This window comes from Lagopus muta, chromosome 14 (genome assembly GCF_023343835.1).
Source record: "Lagopus muta isolate bLagMut1 chromosome 14, bLagMut1 primary, whole genome shotgun sequence".
In the NCBI taxonomy this organism is placed as follows: domain Eukaryota; kingdom Metazoa; phylum Chordata; class Aves; order Galliformes; family Phasianidae; genus Lagopus; species Lagopus muta.
This window is the reverse complement of record NC_064446.1, coordinates 5,583,730-5,604,822: the sequence shown is the minus strand read 5'-3', so window position 1 is coordinate 5,604,822 and position 21,093 is coordinate 5,583,730. Positions and strand designations below refer to the sequence as shown.

Here is a 21,093-nt window from a genome sequence, read left to right as displayed (position 1 = left end):
AATGCATTGCATATTTTTTGTACTTGTATCTAGATTACAAAATGCTGCCAGCTTTTGAGTACGAAACGATACAATTACATGTTCTTTATGTCCTTCAATATTGCTGGGAAAGGTGTTTTGTTAACATTAGTATGAACATTTGAATTTATTGACAGGTACAAAATATGTCACCTCATTGTTCTTAAATTTATTGATTGATCAAATCTATTGATTAATCTATTGATTAAATCTATTGTCTGAGTAAAAGAAGGTCCAAATGATTCTTACTTATTTGAACTATTCCTACTTTTCAAGCCACCCAAATCAGCAATATTTCTCTGAAATTGTCTCTTTTATATAGAGAGATGCAGGAGGAGGTCGGAGTTTCAGTCTGAATAAACTCTTCACGGTCATTAATGACCATGGTATCATTAATGATTAATAATTTAATATCCTACTGACAGTGACAGAAAGTGGTTATACCTGAAACTGGAAAATGTAGCAAATATTTAAAGCCTCCCTCACAGTTTCTTTTTGAAACTAGTATTTGGGTTGAAATAACTTTTGAAACAGTACTTCTGAAATTTTTTTTGTATGTTTCTCTGTTTGGAGTAGACTACATAGTAGAACGATACTGTGATGCTATTTGCATCGTACTTCTGAAATCTATCTTTTTCACTGTTTGCTGATTTAATTGAAGTAAGTATTCATGAGATGTTATACATGCAGCAGAAAGAAAAATTGTCTTATTGTTTCTACTACTGTATGGTAACTGTTGAGTCCCAGCCTGACCCACTGATTGAGCACCTGGGGAAGGACGCGGTCAGCCCTGGGAGCGCAGGTGAAGGCAATTCAGCTGTATGATAAGAACAGCTGAATTGCCTGGCTGCACCTCTTTTAGACCTCATTTAAGGGCTGACTGTCGTGGGGGAGGGTTCTCTGGTTACAGTTCTCTCTTTGCTTGTGGAGTTTTCCCTGTGAGCCTAAGTCTTCAGAATCTGGTGAGCGTTTTTCCTTTGTAACACTTTTCTATTTGTACTAGTCCTTTTGCTACTGCTCTCCTCCTATTACCATTCCACTTGTTGACCTTTCTGATTGTAACGTACTGCTAATATACATTGATAGTGAAGTGAGAGACTAGTCATATCTTCACACCAGAAAGTTGTTTAGTACAGTTATAAAGGACTTGTAAATAGCAGATGTTCTTAGAGGAGTGGGCTGATCATTAAGGCTTAAGTGCCCTTTATGGCTGCATCATATGATCGTGTTGAATATCTTGGAGGGACTGAGAGTGCAACTAGTTAAAACGTGAACTTCTGAATTAGCTGGAGCAAATGTGTGCAGCGTTGTGTGCTTCTGTATTGTTAACAAATGGTTCTCTTGTAGGTCTTGCTATTCTCTCTAGTAGTAAGAAGCTACTGCTGCAAGGAAGCCATACTGGAGCATGAGGTGAGTGCCTGAGTTTAGTGTTGCTATGAGATTTTTAGCCAGGAGTCAATGAACAACACTTTGTAAGTTACAACTCTGACTTCTTGGGAAATGGCTGTGGCCCAGGAGCTTTTTCCATCAGGCCGAGTTAATTTTGCACTGCTTTGTTCATATGAATTGTTATGTGGATGGTGCTTGATGTGCTGCTCGTTAGCTGAGTGCTTTGAAGAACATTTCGTGATGTGTAATATCTGTGCTTTAGGTAGTATGAACTTGTGTTTATGTACATATACTGTTATTATGAATATGAGAGATACAAGTTGTGTTAGTTTTCTCTGCTGATGTGCATTTTTTTTTCCCCTCCGAAACACACTTAAGTTTTCCAAAAAGGAAAAAAAAAAAAAAAAAAAAAAATTAGAAGCATTTCTAGGAAGGTAGGCTTAGATGAGCAAGTTCCAGAGCTGTTAGAAATATAACTGTAAGTTAAAGAGTTATATTTGAACTGGCAAAAAGAAATTATTCAGTACCTTCTATGTTGTTTTTTTAGGCTTTTTCTCTTTTTGAAAATGAGGATTCTTAATTTTTTTGTAGGAAAGATTTTCGTAATACAGAGCTACGATCTTTAATTTAACATGGAAATGAACTAAAAAGACAAGCATTTTACTTTTTCTGAATTTGCATAGCATAATTGTGTTTTAATGAACTGACTGCATTTTACCAAGCTGAAATGAATTTCAACCTAATAGCTGAACCATCGCCACTTAGTCTTATCTTTGAGAGTACAAAGGAAGCCTCTGTCAGCTGCTAATTATTTTCTTGGTTTCAGTGTTGAGAAGATATCGCATATGGTAACATAAATTACAAATAGCTGTAATATTTATATGAATCTAGACAAAGCACTGCTCTTCAGTTCCTTCTCTTTATGTCCAAGCGCCATCTCTGTTTCTAGAGATCAGAGTAAATGTGGAGAAACAAGTGGGGGGCTTTTTCAGGTAGTCATGCTGTAATTAAATTGTTCCATTCCCAAAAGCAAACAAATCACATTGTCTCCATTTGTATGTGTCGTGTACCTAGCCTTTCTGTCTTTTGCTATTAGGTGTAAGAGAAGTTAATAACAAGTTCACAAGCAGAATTGCTTGGATACATGAAAAAAAAAAAAAAATCAGTATCCTACTCAGAGGACCCTGTTTCAGAGGGTTGCATTCGTTCTTCCCAGGCAGATCAGCTAAATCTTATAAAATTATCTGGTATTCTAGGAGTTTAGATATGCCATCATTCCCTGAGATGCATTCTGTGGATGATGTACTGTTCTTACTCTGGCTCAGGAGGACACAACTAATGTACTCTGATTCCATATTCTACTAGATTTCCTAAAGGCTTTGACAAAATTTCTTGAAGAAGTTTTATAAGGAAAAATGAGCAGTCAGGGCATTAGAGGGAAGGTCTTACATGTTTAAGCGAGTGCTAAAAGATAGGGAAGGTAGAGTAGGAATAAATGGGCATTTCTTATCTTGCAGTCCTTACTGATCTTAAAATTAGTCAGGCTTACCAACTGGCTTGATTATAGCACATTGATAAATAGCCTGAAAGGGGGGTCTGAACAGTAAGTTAAGTTCTACAGCTTTTTTTGGGTAGTAATGGTGAGCACTAGGTGTGAAGGATTAGAATGGAAGGCTGATTAAAAATGAGGGTGAAACGCAGCGTAATTTTAGAGTTGGTATGTGTAAAAAGGAAGTCTACTTCATTTTATCTTCAGTGGTGGTCTCCAAGCTGGAGAAGATTCATAAATCTGGGGCTTGCCTACATCTCAATTGCTTTTTTGTTTTAAGAAGGTTGTCTGATGACTCAATTACTCAGGGCTTCTGAAAGTGTTTTTTTTTTCTTCACATAGAGCTGGAATTTGTGCACCTAGTGCGTGTGATGACATCATGGATTCTTTGTCAGGATATATGAAGGCACCAGGGTTGGTTTCAGAGCATAGCCTGGAGTATATGTCCTGTGCCATGAAATTACAGAGCAGTGCAGGGTGAATATCTGTAAATTAAATGTCTAATAATTTGATTTGTTCATTTTGCCAGGAAGCTGTTGAATTAGAGTTGGTACTGGCTTTATAGAGTGTGTTTGAAAAAGAACCTCAGCTCACTTCAGTCTGGAAACAAACTTACGTATGCTGAGAGTTGAGAGTGCTGCTATTTCTAATTCCTCTTACAATGCAGTGGACTTGCATGACACTAAGTCAGTCAGCTTTCTTCTTGGCTTGGAATCATCCACAGCCATGCAGGTTAGAAATGATGAAAATTAGGAAGGTGACTTCAGATGTGGGATTTACGTATGCTAAGCATAGATGGGTGTTTTTTACTCTGTTGTAAAACGTTGTCAGTTAATGGTGCTGATGATGTTATTTTCTTTCTGAGGAGCTTCAGATGTTCCCAATTTCTATTTTCAGGGTTTTTTAATAGGGTTTTAATTTTTTTGTTATATTGCAGGCTGTTGTATGATATATGTATATCTTGTATATGTATATATATGTTCACATATATCTTGTTTTAGAGTATGTGTCATTGAATACATCTGGAAAAACAGTGTTGGCTTGAGGTGATCTATCCATGTTAACATCCACTATTCTAAGTGGACAAAAATAAAAATGAATAAGGTTCAGTTGGTAGATGCATTTATTTATTGACTTTTTTTTAGCTTTGATAGATCTTTATCTCTGAGATCTGCAATATCCTATTTTTACTGGTTTTAGAAAAATGCAAATTAAAACTACAGAAAAATATAAAAATTCACCTAGTATTTTTTTCTTTATACCAAACATCACAAACACAGTAATAATATACAACAATAGCATAGCTGTTTATTGATGTCCTTATCCATGGATAGTATGACTGGTAACCTAATTGCTCAGCTGCCTGGGTTGTGGAGGGGGAAGAGTGAGTTTGGGGCACAAAATGATAACAAAGGAGTCCTTTACAAATAATAGATAAATTTCTATTTGTCTCAGTTATGTAGTTAGCTCTGCTGTTATGTATGAGAATCTCTCAAATATTTGAAACGGGGTAACTGCTAACTCGTAATTTCTTAAAAATTGACGGGGAAATAAACATCAGTTTGTAAGAAACTTGTGTGTAGAATTCAGTGAGCACTTTGTATTTGTTTGAATTATTTAGGCAAAGCTAACTTAAAGAAATGAGCTCTGCAATTGGAGATGAAAGATTTGTGCTTGATTTCGTCCTAGTTTTTCAAGTCCTCTGTTGCGGTTGTGTGCTTTCATGTGAAAATTACTTTGATACTTTTGGGTAAGATTTATGTCAACCATTCAAAGCAATTTAAAAAAAAGGCTCAGATTTTTGTCAAAGGCAACTTGTCAGGTTACCAATGCCCTGAAATTTGGATTTCAACTACTAAACATCACAATAAACCAATTCACATAAATTAGTCAGTGAAAAATATCTCTGTGCTTGAGCAGTTTGTAAGCTTCGTATTCCTCAGCTGGATATGCTCACAGTGATTTCATGTTTAGATTCTAGTTAAACAAAATATTATGGAAACCAGTCACATTATGAATATCAGGTTTTTGGTTTCTTAACACCAAAAGCAAGTGGTTTTCTGGGGCTTTTTTTGAGGTTTAGTGTCCAGCTTATGTCTTTAAAGGACCATAATCTTTTATCTTTAAGGATGTTCTGATAAATAGGTATGTGCTTCGGGGTTTGTTTGGTAAGGAAACTTGGCTCAAAACCTTGCGGTTTTGAATGATGGAAAGATAAGCTTTTTTTGAGGCAAGCTTTAATATGTACACTAATGAGTCAGAAGAATTACAGTAGTGTTCTTTAATTCAAATAAATATTGTGATTGGAAGTAGTGACTTCTTAGAAACAGGAGGCTTACCTTATGGTTATGTAAGTCAGCATTTTTATTTCCGTTCCCTAATATTTTTAGTGACATCTTTTAAGGTAAAGATGAAACTATAGGGCTGCCTCTTGTCTTTGCTCTTTTTTCTTATTGACAGTGATATCCCATTTCACAGAGCTTCTGAAGTCTTCTGAAAAAGCTTAATAAAATGCAAAAACGGTAATAAGGTGATCCTCCCTTCTTTCTTCTTTAACAGTCACAAAAAAATTGAGGGAAACCAATTACAGTATCACCTCTTCACACACCCCAGTGAGATCTTTTGACATATTTCAAATCAGTTAAGCCTTGACTATCAAGAGAATTTCTAAAATGTGCTCTGAAGAGTAGAAGCTTGCCTCTCCCCACGTATTCAAGTGTCATTCCTTTATTTTGGGGTGAAAATTTTAGTATGTAACAGGCATTAATGACATGAAATTGGTCATTGGAGCTACAGACATAGATTCTCCCCGGCTGCAGTAGTCATCAAATGCAATACATATTACTGATGAATATTTCATAGGGAAGGCTTTTTCTGTTTTTATTTTATAAGGCGATGTATCATTATTAAATTTCACTGTATAGTTGAATTTGGTTATATACCTAAACCTCCATCATTCCTGAAGAAAAATTAGTAATTAATAGCTCACTATTGCTGATATTTACTCCTTGTACAATGTGCACATATGACACTTAACCATTACTGGATACCACGAGCATATGCTTTCAGGGCCAGGATTGCATGGAATAAGACATTTAGTCCGTGCAAAATCCTAGCACACACGCATATTATTGGAACAGATAAGTTCTAACCCTTGGGAGATAGCTTAGAAATCCAAATCACTTCAGGGCAAACTTCTCAACTGTCATTCACTGTGAGAGATGTCCCTCATTTTGGATCTAATTTTACCTCCGGACCACATAGACTTGAAGATGGCTTACTGTGGCTACTGTGAATTATTTATGGGTGGAAAAACTGTATAATGGAGCTGAGAAGATATAACTTTTATTGTTGGGGGAAAATGATTAGAAATACTTATTTTCTCTTCTAATTGGGTTGCTTTCTCTAAGTATCAGTTGTTAAAAAAACAGAAAGCATTATAAATGGTAGTGGATCTGAAGGCTGTTCACTGATGAAGAATGTTTGAATTTTGATGTAACATTTTATTAATATTGTTATTATACAGGACAACTCTATATATTTCTCTCCTTTCACTTCCAAAATTAAAAGTTGAAAAATTGTGGCAAAATGTACTGTTTAGGTGTGTTCTGAATATAATATCTTTGGTGTTAAACTTTTGCCTATGTATGAACAGCAAACATTCTGTAAATGATGTTTTCCTAATTGATTTTCATTATATTGATGAATGGTTGTGTTACCTAATCTGTTGCCTATCACTAAGCAGTACCTCTGTTTTATTTAGTCTACACTAGAGTACATGTAAGTGTGTGTATACTTGCTGTTTTCATTTTCACAGTCAGAGCACCTATGCTCATTCAGCAGGGGCTTTTACTTGAAACAAACAAAAAAAACCTAAACATTCCGAGCATACATTTCCTGGGTAAAAATGGTTTGTGGATTTTACAGGCTTCAGGCATTTGCAGACTCCTAGGAAATACAGAATACTGAATGTTGTAATGGTGCTTGGAAAGAAAGTAGTAATTGGGCACAGTTAATGTATTGGTTGGAATTGTCAAATTGTCTACATGAGAAAGCAGGCAATAGTATTGGGCCATGATTTGCAGTCTTTGGGATGTGTTGTTGTAAGTCACTACAGTTGCAGATTGAAGACCGCAATGATTTGAATTTCTTTACCATGGTTAATTAAGTTAATTAAGTCAGCGTTATGGTTTAACCTGGAAAACGGCTGAACACCACACTGCCTTTTGTTCACTCCTCCGTCCTCAGTGAGTTAAGAGAGGGATTTGGGAAAAAAAAGGTGGAATTCATAGGTTGACATAAGCAGTATTTGTGAAGACAAATAATGAGAGAAATAATGGAAGTAATTATATATATATATATGCATATATTTACAAAGCAAGTGATGAACAAAACAATCGCTCACCACCTACTGAGCAATACCCAGTCAGACACCAAGCTCTGGCAGCTGCTCCAGTTTCCTCCTGACTGTGTCCCCTCAGGTTTAGTATACTATCCTCAAGAGATTTTATGGTACAGAATGTCCCACTGGCCAGATTGGGTTAGCTGTCTTGGCATCGTCTCCTGCCAAATCCCTGTGTCCCCCAACACTCTCACAGGCAGGGCAGTGTGAGAAACTGAGGAACACATCCTTGGCACCCTACAGTACCGCCCAACAACAACAAAAACATCACTATGTTATCAGTGCTGCTTTCTTCCTAAAGCTAAAACTATCAACACTGATGAAAACAAACTCTGTCCCAAGTGAAACCAGGACAGTTGAAGTCAGTGACAGTTCTTGTTCAGTGCTCTTACTTTCAGGTGAAGACAGATCTGTAGTTGTTATTGACTTGGATCTGGTGGTTTGCAGCTCCTGACAAAATCTGGATCTAATATAAAAGATGAGCAGGAGCAAGGATCTCACTTGATCAATTGTTAAACAACACTGACATATGAATGCTTATTTTTGTGTGGCAAAAATTGTTTTTATTGATATAAAAAGTATAATGCAAAGATGAGAATCCTAACTAAGTCCATATAATCTTAAGTTTTATAACACACACCTGTGTGCCTAGTTTAGTAATAGGTGTGTGTGTGTATGGTTTTGCTGTCCAGGTAGCCAGTAGCAGTCTTTGGATATCAGTTGTTTTATTGGTACTTGTTCAGTGTATTTTATTTCTGACACTGGGTATTTAGGAAAAGGTGTTCTGGGGAAAATAGACTTTTTGGTGAGGAATATAGCTTTATCAGAAATGCAATGTATATTTATTTTTATTACTGATTTGATGAAGCTGTCATGTCACCTGAAGTCCTTTATCATGTCTTAAATATTCCAACATACCTTATTTTGCCGTTTCCAATGTAGCGTACCTATGACAGCAACACACAAAAGAAGGTGAAGAAGTTTGTGAAATAGTTTGTTAATGGACCAAAGTGGAAATCATTGAGTAATAATAATGGTCATCTTGACATTTCTTCTCAAAATACTTTTTTCTAGAAATGTTTTCTAATTTTGATCAGTTAATTTATGTAATTCAGTAGTAGTAGTTATAATGCTCTTTACCTAAAATATACTTAAAAAAAAAAAAAATTCTACTCCAGGTGAAGTGACTTGCTGGAATTAATTGTCAAGTATAAAAATCAACATTAGAGCACAAAAAGAACTTAACTTCCTCTCTGCCTGCTTTGTACATCAGTGCAAAGAGCTCTAAAAGCCCTGAATTTAATTAGGCTACAGTATCTCTAGCTGGCACATGCAGTGAAGAAGCTACAAAGCTGCCTGCTCTTTTTCTTTTGTTTCCAATATAGTGAAAATCTCTTCTAAGTTGTAGCATAGGGTGTGTTGTGCTATGGCAGCACTCCAGGAAGATAATTCAGGTCATAGAACCTTCTTCTTAATATACTGTATTAAAAAAAAAAAAAAGGTGTGGCTTTTAGTGATGGTATCTGTTCCATTTAAAGCAACTGATATAGTTGCAGGAAATAGCAGTTTACTAGCAGTTTGTTATAGAAGCCACTTTTCAATTTGAGCAAAGAAAAGGTAGCCTTTGCCACACAAGTGCTAACTCAGCAGACTGACACAGGGGTCACTACTACCACCTACGTTTATTCCTTTTATTAGGGAGTGCTGCTGGAATGACATTTTCTGTGAGAAAGAAAAGGGAGGAATTTTTATGCTTGAGCAGCCTGTGTAACTTGAGATGCCACGGGGTATCCAAGGTACCTGCATAAGGCACAGGATGTAAACTGGGATAAGTGCTTTCTGGAGCAACATGAGACCAGGCAACTCAAATGGGCCCTTTGGCACACTTAGTTACCAAAAATGGTTAGTAACCAAATCTTAAATCTCTTCAATAGCTTTTCTTAGCTACTCTGACAGTAACCATAAAAACACCTCAGGGTGTTGTGATAGCCTGTGTGCTTGGCAGTTGCTGAAGAATGGCAAGTTGAATTCCATTTAACTACCTAATAGGAGACACACAGGCATGTATTTAACTTCCATTTCCAGTGTAAACATAACAGTATTGCTTGAAGAGCGTATTCTAGCAGTGGAAAAGAGCCATCATCCTGACAGAAGTGTATCTGACAGTTTCCTCTATTTAATGAAAGATAATGCTTTGCTATATCAAGAGGAACACATCATTTGCTTTGCTTTGTAATGTTTTGAAAGGAGATTGGAGTTTTCTGCCTTTTGTTGTGTTTTCAAGTGATTTAATTTACTTGTTTTGCGATGACAAAGAATGTTATAAACTTGAATGTCAGATTTCTTATGTGTTCATATCTCAACAGGAAATATTCCAAAATACACGGTTTCACGTAAAATACAAATGTCTGTTATCACCATGTTAAGGTAACTAATGTAACCAGAAGGAAAGTTCTTTCACAGTGTATTTTGTTTACGTGATACAACTGGAGAAACATCATCATAGAAATAGTTTGTTGCATGTAAGTCTCTAAAACAGTATGCTATATAATAAGGTGCTACCCTATTTATTGTCTGCATTATTTTGAACCTCTGTTTTCATTTTTTTATTACTTTATCAGTTATTCTAATAAAAGATATTCTCTATCTGTAGCATCAGTCCTGGAAAACTGCTCTTGAAAATATGAACAACGACAGCAACAACTAAAATATCTAGTTGTATAGGAAATTGAGATTCAGGGGTGTCATTTCTTTTAATGTTCATTCTTGTTAAACAAGTAGTTTTATGCTGGTGTATTGTGCTACCTTCTCCAAGCCAGTTTTCCAACCAGACAGCAGCCAAAGCAAAGCCAACTTTATCCTTGTATGCTAGTCTTCCTCTAAGCTTATTGGAGCAATTCCTGCTGTACACTGGTAAAACGTGAAGCAGTAGAACATATGAAGGACATCTTTTCAGTAAGAATAAGGTTAGTGTTAAGAACAGTGAGGGCAGTAAGTACTTACTTATTCCTAACAATAGCAGAGAATCTTAATGGCCGCTTACTGGGATTGTAAATATTAAACGCATGCATGTCATGAACTGTTATCTGCCTTAGAATACAATTTCATATGACAATTTGTAGAGTCAGAAAAAGTGATAATACGAACGAACTGCTTTGAATTCATGCAGCAATAAAATGGAAGATTGATTTAAGGTGTTGGAACTATTGTTTTCAGCAAAGCCTAACATTTGAAAAGGCTCTACTATCCTATGGAGTCCTCAAATGTGAGTCGATCACATTTTTTTCCACAAGCTTTTTTGATATTCAACAGGAAGACAATTAGAAAATGGTGAAAGAAAGAAAAAAGAAAAAAGAAATAGTGAAAGAAATTTTCTTACTTCAAAAAAAAAAAAGAAAAAATTCTACATGTGCTACAGCTTTGATTTTTATAGTTACTTTAAACAGATTATTTTTTTTAATGTTTTACAAAGACATCTCTTTGAACACAGATGTTTGTTTTCTGGAATGTTAAATATCCACACAGTTTTTGGAAAAACCTCACATTTCTATTAAGTTATTCTGAATGAGTATGTCTGTTCCCAAGCAACGCCCTTCCCTGTTGTTTGCATTGCTTTAGTCTGTTTCTTAGAGACAGTCAAGCACAAATTGATAGCAAGCACATGTATGACAAAATGTTTTCCCTAGTGCACTCACAGAATTTAACATCTGATGTGATATGGAACAGCACTTCACATTAACGTGTGCTGTTTTCCTTTTCCCTTACCATTCTTTCTGAAGGTGGTTAACGTGGAGGTAGACTGCTACTATGTACGTATACTACTGTTTGTATATAGTGAATAGTTTTTATTCCTTCCTCTCCTGAGCATACATTCTATGTATCCTTATTGTTTTTCTTATTTGGTTTCTGTCAATAACATGTGTCCAAACTGTTCAATAAAGTCTACTTAAGTACACTATTATGTACTCCTAAAGGCTTACAGTCTTAAACATTTATTTGTGCTGTGCTCAACTGAAAGAGGGTATTTAGTGAGTAATGCCTAACAATACTTTAGTATCATTTGAAACACTCTACTTAAGCTGAAACAAAGAAATCCCAAAAGTTATCATGCTGAGCCGCTGTGGTTTTTGCTGAGTATTTTTATTTTAGATAACTACCATGAAAAACTGTAGCTTAACAATGTTTTTGTATGTATTGTTAAAGCTCAATGAGCAGCTTTCGTTTCTGGCTCAGCACAACCTTGCGTTCTGCCTGCTGCACAAAAGGACTGCATTGGTGGTATGATCCTTTAGGACACTAACCTGCAGCTCCTTAAGCATATACATGATCTCATAAATTTCAGTGGGCGTGTGAAATACAGCAGAATGTGTACTTTGAGTGCATATACAACTGAAAAGTACTGCTCTGACATCTTGCATTTTTATAATGTTATCTGTTTATTGTACTAACAGACATAATTTTGAGTGAATACTATGAATAGGAAAGCATTGTGGTATGAGCATCCTAATTCACATTCATGAGCAAAAAAATTCCTTCTAAGTAAGATTGGAATCTTAACGGGAGAGTCAGTACATGAACAAACATCGTGATTACTACTGTGTTTCTTTTAAACGTCATGGTTTAAGCATCACTTTGGCTTTAGCACTTGACTGGTTTAGAAGAATCCTTAGTTGCAGTTGGAAGTCTCCTTAGTCAGATAAGGTAATGTGAGTCAGTCTAGCTGAAAACATGCTTCTCTCATGGAGTAAAACTGAAGTATGGATACAGATTTCAGTCAAAAAGATCCACAAAACAGTGCTTGCTATTCCCTGTTTCCCTTATGGAGTAAGAGTTGTCCTGACAATGTGGAAGATATAGGAAATATTTTACTAGTATCTCATCTTCTAGTGTTCAGAGTAAACATTTTTGCTCTATCCCTGTAGGTCTTCTGATGAGGTTGCTTGTTACGTAAATTAAAGAGTAAATTCAAATAATGATAATGCACCTTCGTACGAAGCAATAAGAAATGTGGACTGGAAAGCGCAATGGCAGAGATGGAACTACGTCTGAGTTGCCTGGAGATGCAGATATGTTTTGCAGCTGATGTATAGTGTTGAAAGTTCAAGGACATAAGAGCCGGCTGAGGGGGAAGTGGCCTTGAGGTGTTGCCTTGAGATTATCCACAAGTGTAGCTAAACCAAAATTGCAGTAACCTCTCAGTACAGTGTAAAATGAAAATCATTTCAGATTCAAAGAAAAGAATGAAATAAATGCAGACAGGCTGTCCTTCCAGATCTCCCCCTTCCCCTTCCAGCTCTCCTTTCTATCTAGTAGGTAACATAACAGCTGTGCAGTTAGCCCACCCCTCCTACTGCTTTCAGCAGTGTGGGGATAAAGCTTTTTCTTTCCCTTCTCAATCCTTCAGTATTGGCTGTTCTGCATTTGAGCACGAAGTCTCACGCTGCAGCACTAACTTCACATGAGTACTGACATAATTGTACAGCCTGTTACACTTAAAGCACAGTGTGTCACCACTAAAGCTTCGGAGGGCTTCAGTTTCATCTCTCGAGATATATCTTTACAAGATTTTCCATGTTTTTGCTATGATAGCAGATTTTGAAGGAAAATTTTCAGGAGTGGACAATGCTTGCCTTTTCTCTTGTAGATAGTGACCTTTGTCTGGGAAGTATTTCTTACATACTGTTGATATTTAATCAGAAATCTGAATCTCTTTTGAATGGATGTCAAAAACTTAGTGACTCGTTGGCAATGTTAAGAAACAGGTAGACTAGAAATGCAGACAGGGGACTTAAGCTCTGTTTTCCCTGTTATTCTGCATTTGTTTCTATGAAAATTTTATCACTGATGTTTATTTCCCAAGTATTTGGGAGGGAAGAAAAAAAAAATGCATTGAAGAACAGGAATTAACTGATGCTTTCTCAGCTTGGGTTATTCATGCCTCATGCTTGTATTTTTCTGTGCCCAGCCTTCTGTTCATTGTTCAGATTTAACACCTTGTTACAAGTGTGGGGGCTTTGAGGAGAAGGAGATAGAAAAAGCTATTTGTGGTAGCTTTATTGTTTGGCTTTTTAGCTTTAACTTTTTATTTGGCCTCTTAAGAGAAAATAATGTCTATGAAGCTGATTTCTTTTTTGGAAGATTTGAAGAGTTCTTTTGATGAAGAAGAGACAAGACATGACTAAGCCATTAATTACAAGTAAGCAAATACTTATTCTGAGATTTTAGGAACCTTTCTAGACCTAAGTACAAACTTTGAACAGTGCTGCAGATGCATTTACACGTAGTACATTGAAACAATTTACGAAAAGGAGAATATCAGTAACTACTGTCTTATTTAATACACTACTAGATACTGTTCTTTGACATTGTAGACGCAAGCTCTGTTCTCCAACTTAGAAAGCCAAAGATCAGGTCAGAATTAACAAAGACTCATTGTACATCAGAAATACATGCAGGAGTGAGGTATTACCAAACATTTTGGATGTACCTGCTTGATTTAAGAACACAAACATATGACTTCAAAAAACAGGTACTACTTTTTCTTGTTTTTAGCTTTTCCATTTTATGTAGGCTTAACTAATACTTAAACAAGAACACACAACTTCTTTTTTTTTTTTTTTTTTTTTTTTTTTTTTTTTTTTTACAGGAAGCTATAGCACATTCTGGAGGCCTGTTAGATGAGACACTTCATTTTCTTTTTTTCTTTGTATTTATATATTTGTTTCTAACTTCAGCAGGATTTATACCCTTGATTTAATCTTGGACAAAAACTGGGATATAAATAAGAGACCAGCTAGGATAACTTTTTCAAGGTTACACCATGTTACTTCCGTCACTTGAGATAGCTTCATAATACACATTCAATGTTTCGTTCAATAGAAGCTTCTTTTCTGTTAAAAGCATAGGGGTTCCAGTCCGCTTTCACAGTTGTTTTGTTCCGTTGAATGTTCACTGCTGGCAAAATACAGTGTATATCCAGCTGTCTTTCTGTATTTAAAATCTATTTTTGCTTACATCTTTTTTTTTTTTTTTCCATGTGGAATTTCTTGATCTATTTTCTGAATTGATTTCCTAGTCCTCTTCTCCATCACCTTGTTTTCTTTTTCATCATTATTACCAAGACCCATGTTTATCTGAAAGTCAGAACATGACACAGATTTTAATCTGCATGGGAGTAAAATGCTTCATGTTGCCAAATGAATTATTTTTATCTATATTAAGAGCACACTTAAATTTGTCAATAGCATTATGATCACTGAACTAGTTGAGTCTGTGAAGCAGCGTTGTATGCATGGAAGTAAAACTCTGCACACACAAGACCTACTTCTTAAAATCTTAAGATCTGACCAGATAATGCTTGTTGCTACTCAGAAAAGCAGGAGTCAATTCTGCTGCTAAACTAGAAATATTTCTTTGTCAGTCTGTCAGGTGTTGACCTCAACGTATTTACTACACTCTTTTGTGGCCCCTTAGCCTTAGTGTATGTTGATGAATGCATTATCATTGGCCCTTCTGTATTTTTTATTGCATAAGGTAGTGAATAAAAAGTACATGAACAGAGAGAGGGATTACTGTTCTAGTCCTTGAAAATGCTGCTCCTCTTACTTTGACAGAAGCTCTTATTATTCCTCTATTCTGTGTCATTTCCTACTACATCATGCCTCATTTGTCTGAGCAATGCAAGCACTATGCTGTTTCATATATTATATGTTGAACGATAACAAAAAGGAAGTGTAGGTTATCAAAATGAATAATCTCTGTTAATAGTTAGAGATTCTATAATTACAACTGATGTGCTAGCTGTGTGTACAAAGATTGACTTCTGAACTCTTTCTTCCCCAGACCAACGAAACTATGGTTTCCTCTCAATGGAAGTTGCTAAGGCAAAATGAGAGATTAAAAGCATTAATTTAAAAGGAACGTGGTTTTCTCTGTGGAGAGGTCTCTTTCACAATTCACTCTTCATATGAATAAGAATTGCACACAGCTTTTTTCCCTTAGTCTTTTCTTTTTGTAAAATATCTAACACAGACTCAGAAACTTATTGAATGCAACTTAGTAAAGTTAAAAAGGGGAAACAGATATTTCTTGTGGAGTTTTGGTAAGCCTGTGTAAGCTCTCTCTCTACTGTCAGTAAATGTGAAGCATCAGTTGACATGGAAGAGTGGCTGGAAAGGAAGGGCAGATGTTTCATGTGAAATCCAAAATATGTTTGAGCCTTACGTTTTTCTTCACGTTGGCATGGGTTAGTTGGCTGGATTACTCAGTAAAAGATAAGAACCTAATCCTGATCTCCTTCCTTTATAGTTTTGTACGGTGAAGGAAACATTAGTCCGGCATAAGACAGGTGGACAAACTGTAGAGAGATTTCTTAAGGCATTAGGTGTGGTTTATTATGAACGCTAACTAAGACCACATTCCTGTTGAATTCATGGACTTGAACTTTGTTTGGATTTAACTTGAAAATTTGGTGAGAAAAGTATTTCAACTGTGATGACAGTGTTTGAATGTTAGCTTTTTCATTCTAGTTTTATAACTGAAGACACTCAGTTGCACTTCCAAAGTGTCTGGATGCCTGTTTACAAGGACCTGAACGTGTAGTCAGAGTGCAGACACAGTACTTAAAGTGTAATGGCGTAGCCATTTCATTGGGGGTGGAAAAAAAAAGACATTTAAGAAAACATTATTATCCCTAACAATTTCATGGTCTATATAGCAAAGTATGTTGAGGAGAATGAGAGGTTGTTTTGGCATTGTGAAAAAACACCTGTTGATCATGTATCTCAGTATGATAGTAGACAGCAACAGGACAGTGTGTCTTAATAGGATAAAAATTCTCACTTCTGTAGAATTGTCTCATCACAAATGTCTAGTGATATCACGCTGCAGGACAGCTCTCATGAAAAGTTGCCTATCTGGCAGGTGATTCACAGGTAGCTATAAACGTGCATGATTTGAAAACAGCAGGCAAACTTCCCCTACAGCAACTTTCCAAATAAATTGTGCTGGGAATAAACTGCTATTAGAATTATTTAAAGATGCTGAAAAATTATCATGTATTTTCCTGGTTTTGTTTTGAATCCTTATTAATAAGAGTAGAGTTTTAAAAGAATGCACAAAATAATCTTGTGCAGTCTACTCATTAGTAAAAGAAAATGAGAGAAAAAATATTGTTGTGTTGTTATAGTTCTGACACTTCTGCTTTGGATAGAACCCAAGTGAATTCTATACTGGTGCAAATGATTTTTTGCTTTGTTGTCAGATGGAAAAACTTGCTTGAAATCTGATTTAGTATTTACTTATCGTGGTTTTGAACTACTATTTGTCAGTGATAAAATCTCATTTGATTCTTGCAAGGTGTGCTGTACCTTATGATGCAGAGAGACCAGCCTCTAACTGTTGTTTTTTTTTATTTTAATGTGGAATCAACTGTGTCTTGTTTGTTATGGAAATACAAGTGTGTCTTTGACTCAACAGTTAAGTGTGGCTAATTACTGAAGGGTCAAAGCAACGCCTTATAGATAGCAAGATTTAGTTATGTCTTGTTGTAAATGGAAAAAAATAAGAACGTATACCCATGAAGAAAATTACAGAAGAATAGCAAATAAGTAGCCTAAAACAAATGAAAACTATGGAATGAACTGCTGAAAAAATAAGGTTGCAATAAAAATGACAAAAAATCTTATGTTAAGTTGAAGTAACAACAAATTTTTATACTGTTACAATGAAAATAACAGCACAAAACAAAGGATTTTTTAAAGTAATTCAGATGATGGATACGTTTTTTTTTTTCCTGTCACTGATGTCAAACATAGAAGTGATTACCTGCTTTCTATTTAGTTTTTAAGAAAAACGCATGCCTGATTCTTCAGTGCTTTAACAGTTTTGAATACAATGCAGATACAGCATCATATATATTTTAATGACTTAATGACAGCAGTGAAGTTGTCAAAACTTAAAGTCCAACAACAACAAAATATGTTACCCCAATGATGACAGAACTCAGTCTCCAGTTTTGAATGGGATTTTAATCCTTCTGGTTGAAGGATCATTAAGTTTGATTGGCAAATCAAAGAAACCAGTGTTTAAAACAACAGAGGAAATTGTAAGTAAGCAGATAGGATACAGAGAAAAAGCCACTTTCTAATGAAATAAAGTGTGTTTGAAGAGGGCGGATAAAGGAAGATTACAACAGAAGAGAGGAGTGGGCGAAATGCAGTGAGTTATGTGAGACCTTGAGGAAAGAGATCAGAGAGGACATTAAAACATAATGTCAACATCATATGGGTTACTCTCAAATGAGAGGGCTACAGGAGGATAAGAATCTTTTGATGTGGGAGTACCAGCAGATGTTCTTTGTGAAAGACAATGATTGCACAGTGTGCAAAGAGAGATCAAAATGGAGCCCCACAGAGTGCTGAAGAATGTCACTAGTGACATTAAGCACATAGCACTAGAGATAATGGAAAGTCTATGATGCTTGCACTAGAAATAGAAGTGAGTTGAGGTGTAGCTTCCTTTTCTCCTCTGTTTCCTCTTGCCACTACATAGGGTATAATAAGAAGTGCAGTTACTCAGTTCATAGGACAAAAGCTGGATAAGTAGAACTTAAAAATGCCTCAGAGTAACTCAAAGGATTGGCAAAATACCACTCATCCGCCCACATCAGTTTTTTAGCTTTGAAACGATGATAGGTGATCATAGGTCATGTAGAAAGAGGTGCAGCCTTGTTGAATAAGCAAAATAAATTTCACAGGAAGTGATGTTCCCGGGTATGCCAGCTTCGGAGTTTCTTTGCATACATTTTCAAAGCAAATGAGAGGAACGTAATTTGAAGTGAAGAAATCTGTGTAGGGGTGTATTAAGAAAGGCTTTCCCTACTGCAGGACGAAACAGTAACAACTTCTCTGACTGTAGCATTTATGACTCAGTACAGCCAGACAAGAGTTCTGCAAGGTGATTATTGGATTCAATTGCAAGACAAGAAATGAATCAGTGGATAAGCTTAAAAAAAGAACAAACAAACAAAAACCTGCAAAATATTTCTGAGTAGCTACCATCTGGCACCCAGGCATCAGGCTGCAGTTTGGCATACAGCATTTTTTACTGACTTTCTCCAACCTTCTGTAGGAGAGGAGTGGGAACAAAAATGCTATGAAAATAGTTCTGACAGTTAGAATTTAGTAGGGTTTGTTGCGTATTCAAACCATTATTCTTGAGATAATTTTTTTTTCTCTGCTTTATTGCCTTTTTTTAAAACTTGTACAGTATCGTTATAGACACTGGAGTCTTCAAGAAAGCAGCTTTGTACACAGGGAGTGCACAGAAATGCTCTTCAATCAAGGAAAAATTACATAGTTCTCTGTGGAGCACAGTCTCTTCATGTTGCCTAGAAGGTGACATCTGGCTGATGTCTGTAGGCTGGGATATAATTCCGCCTTGACTTGCTCTGGACAAGTTGGTCAAGAAAATTGCTTTGTTCTGTTGACTTTTTGTGGGGGGGTATGGGTGGTGGGAAGTCACTGTGTAGCTCTGTAGTTAGCAAATCAGTGTCACTTTTGAGAAGATGTTAATTCATTTGCAGCCTTGTACAGCCACTGACCAATGGCATTTCTATGTCCTCGTGACATTGGCTGCCCTTGCAAAGAGATTTTCTGAAATCCACTGTTCTAGCACTCATAGCAGCTGCAGAAGAGACCTTTTCTGGATGCACAACTGACATGTAACAGATGACACCAGAGGATGTCATACAGTGGTGTTTTCAATGCTGCTAGCATTGTTTCAGTGGCAGGTAGAGACGTGAGAATTTCTGAAATACACAAGGTCACTGCATGAAAGATGATGATGGTTACCATTCAGATGCCATCCAGCTGAGCTAAAGTGTGGTCACAGCAACTGTAGTAAAGGATCAAGATTTGTGTGTCAAATGCTTTCCTGCTATACAAGCTATGAAGTACTTATTTCACTAAGGTAATAACAATCTTGGATAATTCAGAAGTGCTGCACTTATCCAAAGGGAAGTTTTGCTACAGGATTCTCTGAAAGGCATTTAAAATTGAAGTACTTCATTTCTTGAAATGTTTTCTAAATGATGTTCATAGCAAGATGAGTAAGGGGAAAGCCTCAGCTGTATGTTAAGTTGTTAAAATCCCAGTGAAGGCCAAAATTACTTACAGCTTTATTTCAGAGAGGGAGACACTGAGATTTTTGGAGAGAGACATAGTTTATGTATCTGGGTTTATTTACAGACTGCAGAGAATGAAAGGCTGAAACTTCAGCCTTTTGGAGCAGTAATATTTACTTTCAGAGATGTTAGATCATTCTTTCTGAGCACTCTGGGTACCCAGAGCATTGTTGTGCGTTTTGGAGCTTTACTAGGCTCTGCTATACCAATGAAAGCATCCAGTGCCAATTAAATTGCTCAATTTTTCCTTGAGAAGGACATTGCTCTTTTAAGTGGGTGTGCTACTGGAAAATTGGGAGTGGGTAGGGTAGAAGAAACAGTAACATAAGAATGCTGAATATTAACATTTCTTTTCCTCCAATCGCTAGAACTAATTAAATACATAATTCAGGAAGAGCATTTGGACTTCTCTGACTAATTGCACTAGTTAGATACAATTTAGAGAAGGTGCTAAACCTGTAACTCAGCCCGCAGAACCTGCAGCTCTGTGCTAATCAGTATGGAGCTCCTGTTTTCATGAAAGAAAATTCAGGAGAAGCAACTTGCGTATGGCATTCTTAAATGGCAGTAGAGATACGATATAGGTTGTCACCCTTTCAAACTTGTTTACAAGATTTCCTTTTATCACAACTCTTTCAAGTAGCTTTACTTGTAATGTTTATTCAGATTCTTTCATTACCTTGATTTCTGTGTTTATAATAAAATTCGTTTTGAAATTGCAAATAAATCTCATGCAGACAAGAGGAGGATTTCTATTAAATGTGTTAAATTATTGAGTCTCTGTGCATATGTTTGCAAACCTCATTATGTATTCCAAATTGTCTGGAGCTATAGAAGACCCCACTGCGTATTCTATATAGGATAGAATAGTAAATAATTCCATATAGGATAGAATAGTAAATAATTCTATATAGGATAGAATAGTAAAACTCAGTATGTTATTGGCTCCTCATTGTTTATATAAGGTTCAATCTGTCTTTAGCAAGGTACATTTTTGTGTACAGATTCTCTTGTTCACTGCTTTGAGGTGGAATTGAAGTACTGTACTGAGACTGTGAGCTCTTCTCTGGAATGTTTTAACAGGTTGGATAATCACAGAAAAAGAAAAATAGTTGTGTAAGCAAAGGAATCTGAGCATCAAAAGTTTTGGTATGAATTAGTTTAATGGTTATGGTAATGGTTTGCTCAGTTCCAGTTAAGCTAGACTTATTTTCTCAGAATCATTTGCTCTGTCTGCTTGGAAAATAATCAAGTTCCATGTTTCAGACAGTAACAGACAATTCAGTTAAACAATTTATACTCATTTAAATTTTGTGTTAAGTCCCATGTCATAAAATGTAATAAAATTCAACGGAAGTGACAGAACACCACATGGCCCTTAAAATTTAAGACATAATGTGTTCATTTTAGTATCTGATACTTACAATCAGTTTTAATACTGTGGTAATCTGGAACCACGAAGGGAGGCAGAGAGAGGATTACAAGATGTGGGTTAGTGTCTTGTGAATTTCCTTAGTCCTCTCCCTGTAGTTATGGTTTCTTATAAATGAA

The 21,093-nt window shown here is 36.0% G+C and overlaps 1 protein-coding gene across 5 annotated transcripts in view; it reads left to right on the top strand.

The window, feature by feature from the left end:
- Window positions 1-882: 882 nt before the first annotated feature.
- The window catches only part of TENM2 (teneurin transmembrane protein 2), a 1,003,091-nt gene continuing 982,880 nt past the window's right edge, over window positions 883-21,093 (top strand). For all 5 annotated transcript variants that reach the window (XM_048960706.1, XM_048960707.1, XM_048960710.1 and 2 more), the window contains exons 1-2: window positions 883-980; window positions 1,366-1,428. The gene's annotated coding sequence lies outside the window, so the exon portion shown is untranslated. The remainder of the gene's footprint in view (window positions 981-1,365; window positions 1,429-21,093) is intronic.